Source organism: Aulostomus chinensis, chromosome 5, assembly GCF_037954235.1.
Source record: "Aulostomus chinensis isolate RoL2024-O1b breed Wild chromosome 5, RoL_Achi_v1.0, whole genome shotgun sequence".
NCBI classification, from domain to species: domain Eukaryota; kingdom Metazoa; phylum Chordata; class Actinopteri; order Syngnathiformes; family Aulostomidae; genus Aulostomus; species Aulostomus chinensis.
Genome location: NC_141324.1, coordinates 4727087 through 4738710, shown reverse-complemented (window position 1 = coordinate 4738710; position 11624 = coordinate 4727087).

Here is an 11624-nt window from a genome sequence, read left to right as displayed (position 1 = left end):
GGCCAGAAACTAAAACTCCACACCAAATGTACTTTGACTTGTAGGATAATGAACTTGAATGTGTTGAAACAGCAGATCAATGAATCCACTACCACACAACAAGATGATGACCCCCTACCACAAGATGGCGTCACAGATCCTGACGCTCTGTGCAGGAAACACAGAGCAAAACATTACAACAAAGCTCCTGTTGTTCCCTACAGGAAAAACTGTGGCTCTGATGAGAAGAAGGATCCCAGCCTCCTCTGAGGATCCATGGCCGCACCATTGGGTAGAAGGACGATGGGGTCGGCACCAGGAGGAACCCTGGTGTCTCCGATGCAGGGAAGATGGAGCAGTGAAGAGGCCACATTGTGGCGTCCTAAAGAGGACATTTGGTGGAGCCTGAGACAGCAAACATCACGCCCCCTTCATCAGAAGAACCACAGCACCAGAAGAAAGAATCTTGGCAGTGACGACAGGGAGGATCAGGGTGACCTCCTCACCTCCACCTTTGAACCTTCAAATGAACTTTAAAAAGCTTTAGAGTGGAGAAGGATTTTAAAACATTTTATTGTTTTTTCCTTTCATTCTCATTTGTGCAATTGTCTGATTTATTAGAAATAAACACTGTCTGCTGGGTTTCCATTGACTGTGATTCTCTTTTTGCATGCAAGTTGAAAGTTATGCCAATAAAAACCACAAGTATTTGAAGACCAAAGGAAGAACCCCCAAAGACAGGACCCTGAGATCAAAGTGAGCGCTCTGATCTCAGAGGTCTGGGATATTTCCCATCCCATGGCCCTTCAAATAAGAGCCCTGTGTCACTGTCTCAAAGTTTTCAACCGTATTTGTTTGTTAAATTAAAACCAGACGGCCACTGTGGTCCTTTTTACACGGTAAGTAAAGCACAGATGCCCTGGTGGACCCGTTGGCACCCTGGACTTTGAATCCAGTGACCTGAGTCCAAGTCTCAGTTCCAGCAGGTTTCCTGCAGCCTTCAGCAGAGCTGCCATGTTTCTCTGTAGAGAACTAAGTGATGCTCTCAGCAGGTTGAGGGCACCACCAACAAGTGAGGTATGAACCTCTGACTTCCTTCTTGTCAAACAGGAAACTCCTAATACGTCATTTGAGTAAAGTACCTCATATTCCTGACATCCAAGTAGTAGTGAAGTGGAGGAAGAAGGTAGGAGATCTCCAACAGGATCCTTCTTTCCTCTGTCCTCCTTGATCTCATGGATCACCAAAGTCAAGGGGAGACCCAAGCTCCCGGATGGATCTGGCACTCAGGAACTGCTGAGTTTTCCAGTGGACTTTGTTCCATCCATGGTTCAGGAACAGGACTCCTCCTGGTTAACCTGGTATCTTTCCACCCAACTGTGGGTTCTTGGAGAATTTTTCATGTCATGTCAAGAAATCAGGCTGGTGGGTTTTTCAATGAGAGAAATTCTGGTAACTTAATTAAGTGGCATGTTTGCTGAAGCAGTAATTAACTGATAAATTCAGGAAGGCCTGGCCAGTCTTTGCTCCCAGGTCATACAATGGAGTTAGAAAGTCCTGAATAAATCTGGAGTTCCATGATTTCCTTGTGGTTCTTGTTCCTTTAGTCCATGTAGTCTGGAACAAGAGCAAGATGAACCTCCAAATATCAACAGGTTGATTGCAGGTGATGTCAAGTGGTATTTAGAGGAACCTCCTCCTTGTGTTTGGTTCCATGGTGGAATGGTGATCCCTCTGGACTCTGGATCCAGTGATCAGGGTTCAAGTCTTGGTGGGACCTTCCTGTCTGGAATGTGTCCCATGTAACAAACTGATCAAGAAATGCTATATGGTTCAAATGTTCTGGTTCATTTCTTCCTGCCATGAACTCAGACTGTGTGTTTAATGTGAACAATTTAAAAATTCTACTTTGTCAGTGAATTAATTCATTTCATATTGAAGTCTGCAACTTTTAGTGTCTGTCAGGATGGCCGAGCGGTCTAAGGCGCTGCGTTCAGGTCACAGTCTCTCCTGGAGGCGTGGGTTCAAATCCCACTTCTGACAAAGGACATTTTCTCCACATTCCTATGCATCCACAGTGGTAAATTCCAAACCCAGTTGAAGCTGCTTTCCACTGATGGAAGTGAGTGGTTGAACTGGCAGCAGAAAGGAGCTTTCCTGTGACGGTCCAACATCGCCTGGTTTCCTCCAACATGGAGCAGCCACCGAACTGTAACTTCAATGTTGGATCAAAGTCTACTGAAGGAATGTGTTTGGTTCAAAAACCCATTTGTGTTTATCTTTCAATTCACATTTTGTCCTTTAACTTCATAATCAGAGTCGCCATCTCATCACATGACTAAAGTTTGGGTTCTGTATTGGTGGTAAAATATCCTTCCATGCCCCTCACTAGTTTGCACACAGAAAAGCATATTTTACTGGTTTCAGATCTCTTAGCTTGTTCTCTCTCTTAAACCAGCTGAGGCAGCTTTCATTGTGTGATTGATTTTAAAATATAAATATGGAACAGAACCATTGGAATCAGATGTCAGGACATTTGAAGGAATGTCAATCTCCTGTTGAAATGTTGCAGTGTGCAGCTGAGGCTCTCTGGCAGTGGCACCAGGAGCCACAATGGCAGAACCTGGACCCTCGTGGAGGAGAACCACAGGTGAGGGCCTTCTTGGCTCCAGATTGATGGAAATCAAGTGTCTGAGGCTGTTAGCAGCCATGAAGTTGATCTGGTTGGCACTGGTATTTGTTCTTGCTGCAGCTCAGGAGTGATTCAGGAGAAGAGTTTCAGAACAGCCCAGGTTGGGGACTGGAATTTAAAAATTTCCCCTGGAACCAGACAACCTTGGGAGGTAAAACCTCCAATCATAGCCACTCAGATGCAGCAGCAGAAGAAGCTGTCATCCACCCTGACAGTCAGAGCATCAAGTCAAGAAAACATCACCATCTTGTAGTTCCAAACCTCCACCTGTCAGATTCAGCTACTTCTTATTGTGGGACTTTAAATTTGAACACAATGGAATTTGGACAAGGAGTTTTCCTTCCAGTCCAAACATCATTGTCCAGCCTCCAAACAGAGGTCCCTCAGTTATCATGGAGCCACAGGTGGAGTCTGGATTCTTTTCTAGAATGAGACGGCAATGACAGTCCTGCCAAGTGACATCACTGACATGACTGGATGACTTCAGTCACGTGACTGGATGACTTCAGTCACGTGACTGGAGGACACCCAGATAGCAAAGGTCTACTCATGTGTGTCCTCACTGCTCCACAGGTCTGTCAAATGTTCTGTAAAATAGTTGGACCCAGCAGAGCTGCTAGATTAGGAGTTGATGGAGTCGTTGCAGATACCAGGGTCCAAAGTCCAGCTTGAACCTGGTTTGTGCAGTTCTTTGTCAAGCTAGCAGCCAGTCTTGTCACTGCCAAGCTAAAGTGACTTCTGTCAACAAAGGTCAACATACAAAAGGATATTTCTACTGGCAGTTCAAGATTTTGATCAACTCCTTTTTCAGAGCTGGAACCTTCCTCTTGTGTCAGCTTTCTGTTCCCATCTCTGTGTTAACGGTCAGTTTTGACCCACGTCTTCAATCAGCTGTCAAATAAACTAAAACAATTTTCTATCCTCCAAGTTGTTTCCATCTCTTGGTGACCTTGTTAGGCCTCCTTATCCATGGAAATATTAGTTTGAAGATTTAGTTGTGGGCCTCTGGACCTTTTTTAAGTCACGAAACCCTGGATTTATTTTTTCAGTGACAGAACTTTAATACAAACACAAAATGAAAAGCAGAACAAGCCAGAACCCAAAATATGGATTTGCAAGGTCAACAAACAACAACCAGTCAAGCAAACCAAACCAACAGAAACCAACTACAAATTGTTTGAGTCATTACAAAGTCCAGGACCCACTTTTCACCCTACAATGTAAACCAATGGGAGGCTGTCCCCTCAGAGGCACATAGCCTCAAACAGACGCTTCTCTCGTCTACACTGTAACTCTCTCCACTTCACAAAAATCTTCACTACATTCCTGACAAAAATGCCTACTAAAATGATGACATGCAACTTTTGACCACAATCTGGGGATTGATGAGCATTTTTCAAACAACAAACTCTCCAAAAATCCTCTCTCCTCTCCACTCTGACAGAGAGCAGCGGGGGAGGGGCTCTTAGAGGCTCAGCTCTCAGCTCTGATTCTCACTTGGTGTCACACTGAGGCTTCTACCTCCTAAACTACAAGTCCCACCGCTCTCATAAAATACATCCTTGGATTCAGGACGACTCCTGCTACTTTTCTGCAGTGGACAGAAGGAGGCTCAGGCCCAAACAACACTGCCTCCAGCTTTAATTAAGACCTCAGTTTTGTTCTCTGCCTCCATGAAAGGTTAATGGACATCATCTGGTCCTGAGTCACCAGGAGACACGGCGATGTCCAGCTGAGTGACATCAGCAGGACTGTGGAGGTTTATACTGAGTCTCCTGATGACAAGTGGCAGTACAGAGATATTAAAGAGGGTCTGAGCTAAAACTGAACCTTGGGGAACTTCAACCTTTGATCTCAGAGTTCTGTGTTTGATCTTAGAATTCTTTCTTTGATCTCTCCTTGATTTCTCAATGATTTCTTTGTGGACTCCAGTGGTCTTTGATCTCTCAGTGAGACAAAGACAGAGCAGCTCCAACCTCAGCCTCAAGGAGGCCCTGATCCTCTAGTGGTCAGTCCTCTGTGTTGTGGCTGCAGCAACCCTGGTTTGAATCAGGGTCCCAGCAGCAACATTCCTACTGACTAGTGTTTGTTGTTCAACTGGACAGTTTGTCTGGTGAAGCTCTCTCAGACACTCCTTTCTTCATCCTCCCTTCAGGCTCAGCAGCATCAGAGTCAATGTGTCTGACTAGGATCAGAACCCTCAACCTGGAGGCTGTGGTGCAATGAGAACACATCTGACAACCAATCAGAGGAGGGTCTTTTTGACTCCTGAAAACTCCATTAAAGCTGAGAGGAACTTGTTCTTCATCTCCAAATTCCCTCCCTGCACGTTGTCTGTCCAGAAATCATTCAAGTCCAAGTTGAACCTTAGACTAAAAGCTCCCAGTCGGTGATGCAGGCTCCACCTCACTCCTGGTTCTGGAACCTCACCAGTTCTTGCTCTCTCACCACTTGGATCTCATGTTCCTGACATCTCTGAGCTTGTTTCCTATCCACCTGTCTCATGTTGATGAGGTCATCCAGCCTGATGATCTCTAGGTTCTCCTTTGAGTGGTTCCCTCTGGGAGAGTTCTCTCTCTGTAACTTGTGTGTGTGTTTGCTCGTATCCTGTTTCTCCTTGACAGCACTTTAGTGTTTTTACCACTGGTGTCTCATCTGTGATTCACCTTTTATTTGACTTCTTTGTCAAAGATGAAGGTGTTTGTGGTCATCCATCAATCATGTGATGGCTCATGTGACTGTGAGTCTGATGAAGAGCTTGTAGCGTCTCTCACTCTGATCACTTCAGGCTATTGAAGGTACTCAGATGTAGCCGGACTAGCTCAGTCGGTAGCGCATGAGATTCTTAATCTCAGGGTCGTGGGTTCAAGCCCCACGATGGGCGTTCATCTTGAACATCCCTGCTTGTCCTCTCACTTTCTGCAGCTGTGATTGTGAATTGTAAGAAAAATCAATGAATAAACAACACAAACACAGACTGTGTCTGAAATTCCACACCTGCACCCGACTCAGAATGAAAAACCAGTGTGTACTCAATTGTCTCCACTTTCCATACTGATTGTGGAAAAATTTCTTTGTGTGTATTGATGGATGCGAGCCAAGCAGAAATTTCCAACAATGCAATAGGGTGGTGTTTGGTCAGTGTTGAGCAGGCGTCAGTCTGACAATGATGTCATATTATTGTGTCATCACCTGACCAGACCCAAAAGTAGGCTCAGGTATCAGTTTCTTCTCAATGCTAACATCTGCTAGCTTAGTCTGCTACTTTGATGGCTCTGCCTGCTCAAAGGTCCAGACCCCTGGATGTGGTGGTTCCTACCTGAACGTAGGTTCTGTCAGCTCATGTTGTTAAATCAACTCACCAGGAACACCAGTAGATTTCAATGGACTGACAATGAGTCTCATTGAATGGGTGTCTCGTCCAACGAGAAACACTCAGTCTCAGGTTGAAGCTCATCAATGAGGTCTTGTGGATCAGTGGCTTGCATGCATAAATGAGTTGGAACACTTCTTGGAAATAAAAGAGGATTTAATACAATTAAGAAAACCTTTAAGACAGAGAGATAATTCCAGCAGAGTAATTAAGGCCCATATTGAGTAGCAGGTATGAATTAGCCTGGACTTATCTGAGCTTCAAGTAGACATCAAAGAGGCAGGTGGAAAGGTGTGTAGGATGAACGATAGTGACGTCCAAACAAATGAAGAGGACTGAGTGGAGGCTGACCAGCTCTACGGAGTCAGGCGGAGTTTGGCAGCGAGACAGGAGTCCAGGCCTGAATCGGTGAAAACCAACGTAACCGGCTCACGTTCTCAGCTGGATTCTCCCATCGATGTACGACGCCTCTCCAACGAACTGGTGGGAGGACGGCCTCCAAAGCCTCCACCTCGTCGACCGTGGCTCCCGCTGAGATTCGCTCGATGAAGAAGGGAAGCGCGTTGATTGGCTACCCTCTGGTCTCAGGCTGCTGGCTGCCTGGACTAAGCTGCTCTTCTCCGACACAAAGGTGGCTTCTCTCTCTTCAAGGCTCACAGGAGGACAATGAATTGATGAATTACAAAAATTACAAAAATAGAAAATCAAAAAAATAAATTAGTGGAATAGAAAAGAAAAGGGGGGAGCCGGACCAGCTGCTCTAGGAGCTCAAGCACAAAGGGCAGAAACAAGAAGCACTGAAGAGAGCGCCAGCAGTGGATGGTGCCACCACTGTTACAGTAAACTGGTCCGCCTCAGAGCAGTGACCTTTGACCTGTGAGGGGTTGTTGGCCAATCAGCACACTTTGCTGTCTTCAGTCCTTCTCAGATATCAACAAATGAAGCTGGTTGAACAGACAGCAATCATCATCACTCAGAGACATCACCTGGAGAGGAAGACTGCTCCGAGTTCTGACAATGACAGTGAAGAGGCAAGGAGAGCTGGACAACCACAGACAGTGAAACATTCGGAACATCATGTTGATACACGTGTGTGTGTGTGTGTGTGTGTGTGTGTGTGTGTCAGACTCGGAATCAGAATCTTTTATTTTCGTTGTGGGGGGGGGGGGGGGTACAGTGACAATAGTTAGATAGAGCGCTCTTCCAGAGCCACCGTGCACCACAGAATGCAGATACAAAGAAAAGATAGAAAAGATAAAAGCAAGAAGACTGTTAGAACAGAAAGATCCATAAACCCACCAACCAGAGGTGTGTCTGGTACAGATGTGGAATTATTGGCTCACACAATGTTGAGGCAACTGGAAGAAGACGAACAAAAATGGCTGGTGTGATCCAGACCTTCATCAAAAATGGTCCTGGAGAACTGTTCAATGTGTCAGGACTTCTGTCCATTGTCTTCTGCTTATCCTGTTCAGGGTCATGGAGGGGGTGGAGCCTATCCCAGCAGCTTTTGGGCGACAGGCCGTGTTCACCCTGGACAGGTCAGCAGTCCATCACAGGGCCAACACATCCACAGACAAACATTCAAAGCCAGACTCAGGAGGATCTCTCCACCCTACAGACTGTAAAGGAACCATCAAAGATGGCAGTTGGAGTTCTGTGGATCTGTGCTGGATTCCTTGTCCTCACGGACCAGAAGTCTGTCTGAAATACTGCACTGATTGATGATCTTTTCATGAATCTGAAATGCTTCTAAAATTAAGAGGAAAAAAACCCTATCTTCTTCATGTCTCAAGCCAAATCAAATCAAGCGTTCTTTTATCATATTTTTTTAACCGGATGTCTGCTTTGACTGGTTGGTTGTTGAAAGAGAGCAGGACAGGACAGACAGCAGAAGACAAATATAGAGAAGAAAAGACAAAAGACAGAGAGAAAGGAGGGAGAGAATGACAAAAAGATGGGAACAAGATGAGGGTGAAAGACAAGCAGAGAGAAAGACAGAGGGACAGGGGGATGGAAGACAGACACACAACCAACAACTGCAGCAGCAATAATAACAAACTAGCTGCCAATGATAACGTCTCCTGGTCACTGAAGCAATCAACTTCATAATAGGAGGATTGAAGAGCCAGGAAATAAAATATTAGCACAATACTGATGTGAATGTTCGTGCAATACTGAGAACACTGATATGTAGACGACAAGTAGGGGCGGCACGGTGGTGCAAGAAGACAAACAAAAAAGGCTGGTGTGATTCAGACATCCATCAAAAATGGTCCTGGAGAACTGTTCAATGTGTCAGGACTTCAGAAGCTCCAATCCTCTCTAAGGTCCAGTGAGAGTGGAAGAGATTATAAATGAGAGAAGCAGGGCCCACACTCAGAACTGAACCAGCTCAGTTGGGAGAGCCTTAGACTGAAGATCTAAAGGTCCCTGGTCCGATCCCAGGTTTCAGCAGAGGAACAGCATTGACTTTACTTTCCAGTGGAGGAACTGCAGACATGAAGGAAACTAACATCTTGTCCTGTGCATTCTTGTGACATTCAGGACATTTTTGGAGCCTCTTGTTGGATTTTGCCACAGAGAATCAGAGCCAATCAAAAGCATGGTGGACTTTAACATGGAGGACTGAACAAGTAGAGAAAGCATCAGTTTGACCTTCACAGGTGTTTCTGTTCCTGTCTCAATGCTGTAGAAAGAGCCTGAGGAGCTCAGACGGTAGAGCATCAGACTTTTAATGTGAGGGTCCAGGGTTCAAGTCCCTGTTCAGGTGCTGTGGAGGTTCCAGTGTTTGACAACATGGTACTGGATGAAGTTTAGTGTTGAACAAACTGTCATCATCAAAAGTAGAAGTGTTCTTGTCTTGCCACTGTGAGACAGTCGCTAGAAAAGTGACCAATAATAATTTCATGTGGCATGCAATTAACAAAACACATCATCAGCCTCGTCCCAAATTACACGTCTTTGGACGGTGGGAAGGAGCCGGAGCACCCGGAGAGAACCCACGCATGCATGGGGAGAACATGCAGACTCTACACAGAAAGATTCTGCACCCGAGCCTGGACTCAAACCCAGAACCTTCTTGCTGTGAGGCCACAGTGCTCACCACTGCACCATCATGCAGCCATGCTCTCTTATACTTTTCTCAATTGTCTTTCTGTCATGTCCTCCTGAGATCAAAGACAGAATTCTAGCTACTGTCAAAGCCCTGATGACATCATCATTCATATCTGACCATTACAGCTCACTACATTAGCGACTGGATCCTCGTATGCCATGTTCTTCAAACCAGAGCCGTGGAAACCAGCCACACAGTGAGAAATCTCAGCAGCAAATATTGTCCGCGCTGCAGAGATGACGGACTTGTTGCACATTGGTTGCTTTGCACACCTTCTTAATTTAGCCTCGCAAACTGCGCTGAAAGTCCCTACAGCTGCACGCTTGCTCAGCAGAGTCAGACGCATCGCTGCATTTTTTCATCGTAGCTCTATGGCGAGCCGCATCCTCAGTGAGAAGCAAAGGGTGCTGGAGCTTCCTGAGCACAAGATGGTGATTGACGTGGTGACACTTTGGAATAGCTCACTGGAGATTCTGGACCGTTTCCTCGAGCAGCAACCAGCCATCTCAGCAGCTCTGCTGTCACCTGAAGTACGCAGAAATGAGAAAGATGTCTGCACGTTGACAGAAGTGGATGTAAGAGTAGCAGAGGAAATAGTCTCTGAGAATCCAGCTTGAACCCACACCCTCCTTGTTCTTCAAAAACCCAAACAGCGACCATCAGTCTCCCTCCAATCCTGTACTTGGTTCAGTGTTGCTGTTCCATTTTGCAGCAGCAGGGGTCGCTGTGATACCAGGTTCAGTTCAAGATTCCCAACTCCAGCTCATGTTGGTGACCTCAGTGGCAGGGCTTATACAAAAAGAGTCAACACGTTCATTTGTATAACAGAAAATTTCAATGATGTGGTGGCATTTTCTTTTTTTGTGCTGTCTGATTTTCTAAATATCAGGTTTAGATCCTCAAATTAACACTGGGACACCAAAAGAGAACACAGTAATTCTCCAGTGCTCTGGCGTTGTTGTGTTCTTCTCAGCTCCATCATGAAGACCTGCTGGCACTGGGTGCTGGTGGAAGTTTGCAGCTCTCACTGGAAAGTCCTGAGGCTCCTCCCACTCTGAAGCAGGCAGTTGCTCCCAGCCAGCCCACACTTTCACTCTCTGGTGTCGGAGTGAAGAACAAAATCAGAATCAAGAACCATCACTCTTTCATTGGGGCTCCTTTCTCCTTGTTCTGATCCAGAAATTCAACAGCTTCTATCATTGATTTGACAGGAAATGTTGATGACACACTGGGATTTTTGTTCTCCTGCTGTCGCTGTCAAGTGCAGCTTAACATGAGAGGTAGCAGGACCATTCATGTGTTCATGTTTCCAGCAGACAAGGAGGAAACCTGGGAGGACTTCAGTGACTTTGATCACTGGTTCTCATTTCATCTTCTCAGTATAAAGTTTAAAGCGAGCTGGCCAGGAGTTGAACCTAGAATCTTCTGATCCGAAGACAGACACGTTATCCATTGCACCACCAGCCCTACAGAGGGGAGGGGCTTCTACAAACTCCTCATCATTTCCACCTCCAGGAGTGAAGCCTCCCGGGACCCAAGAGGCTCCAACTGGCAGAGCTCTCACTCATTTCTCCACCACCTCGCTAACCTGAGCTGGAGCATCTGAGAACCAAACAGTGACCCCCTTCATTCCAGAGCCCCCACCACTTTAACCACAGCCGGCCAGCCTCCTCCACACTGCTACTAAAATTGAAGACTGAAGTGTCTCATCCAGAGATCTGTCACAGGCGTCTGCTGTGGAGGGTCAGTCTGTCCGTCCACATTCAGATCATTGATGCAGCGACTCTGCTAGGATCAAACTACTGAGGATGAAACAGACCAATGTTGACATCAAGTAGCAACTCAGCAGCTTATCAACAGAGTCCTGAGCACCAGTAGAGCCTGGTCCTGGTCCCTGGGGGGCTCCAACCACCAGCCTCTCTGTTAACAGCCGAGCGCCACAGAGACTCACATTCACACTCACATTCATACCTACAGTCAATTTAGAGTATCAATCGGCCTCGTCCCAAATTACATGTCTTTGGACGGTGGGAAGAAGCCGGAGTACCAGAGAGAACCCACACATGGACGGGCAGGCAAGGCAATTTTCTTTGTAGAGCCCGTTTTCACAAACAGTTTGTCTCAAAGGGCTTCAAGTGGCATCATAACAACATCCTCTGCCCTCAGACCCTCACATCGACTGAGGAAAAACTCCATAGAAAACCCTTTTAACAGGGAAAAATCTGAGAAACCTCAGGGTGAGCAACAGAGGAGGATCCCTCACCCAGGAGGACAGACGTGCAGTAGATGTTGTTACAGACAAGAAAACAGTTTACAATGCAGAATGTGGGAAACATGGAAATGTTAATAACAGTTGAAGAAGGAAGCATCTGGAAGGGGAGGCAGGGAGAGCAAGCGAGCTTGATGGGGGACTGGATGGCAGACTGGTTCATGGAAGGGGAGCGCAGGCCGGTGTGACAGTA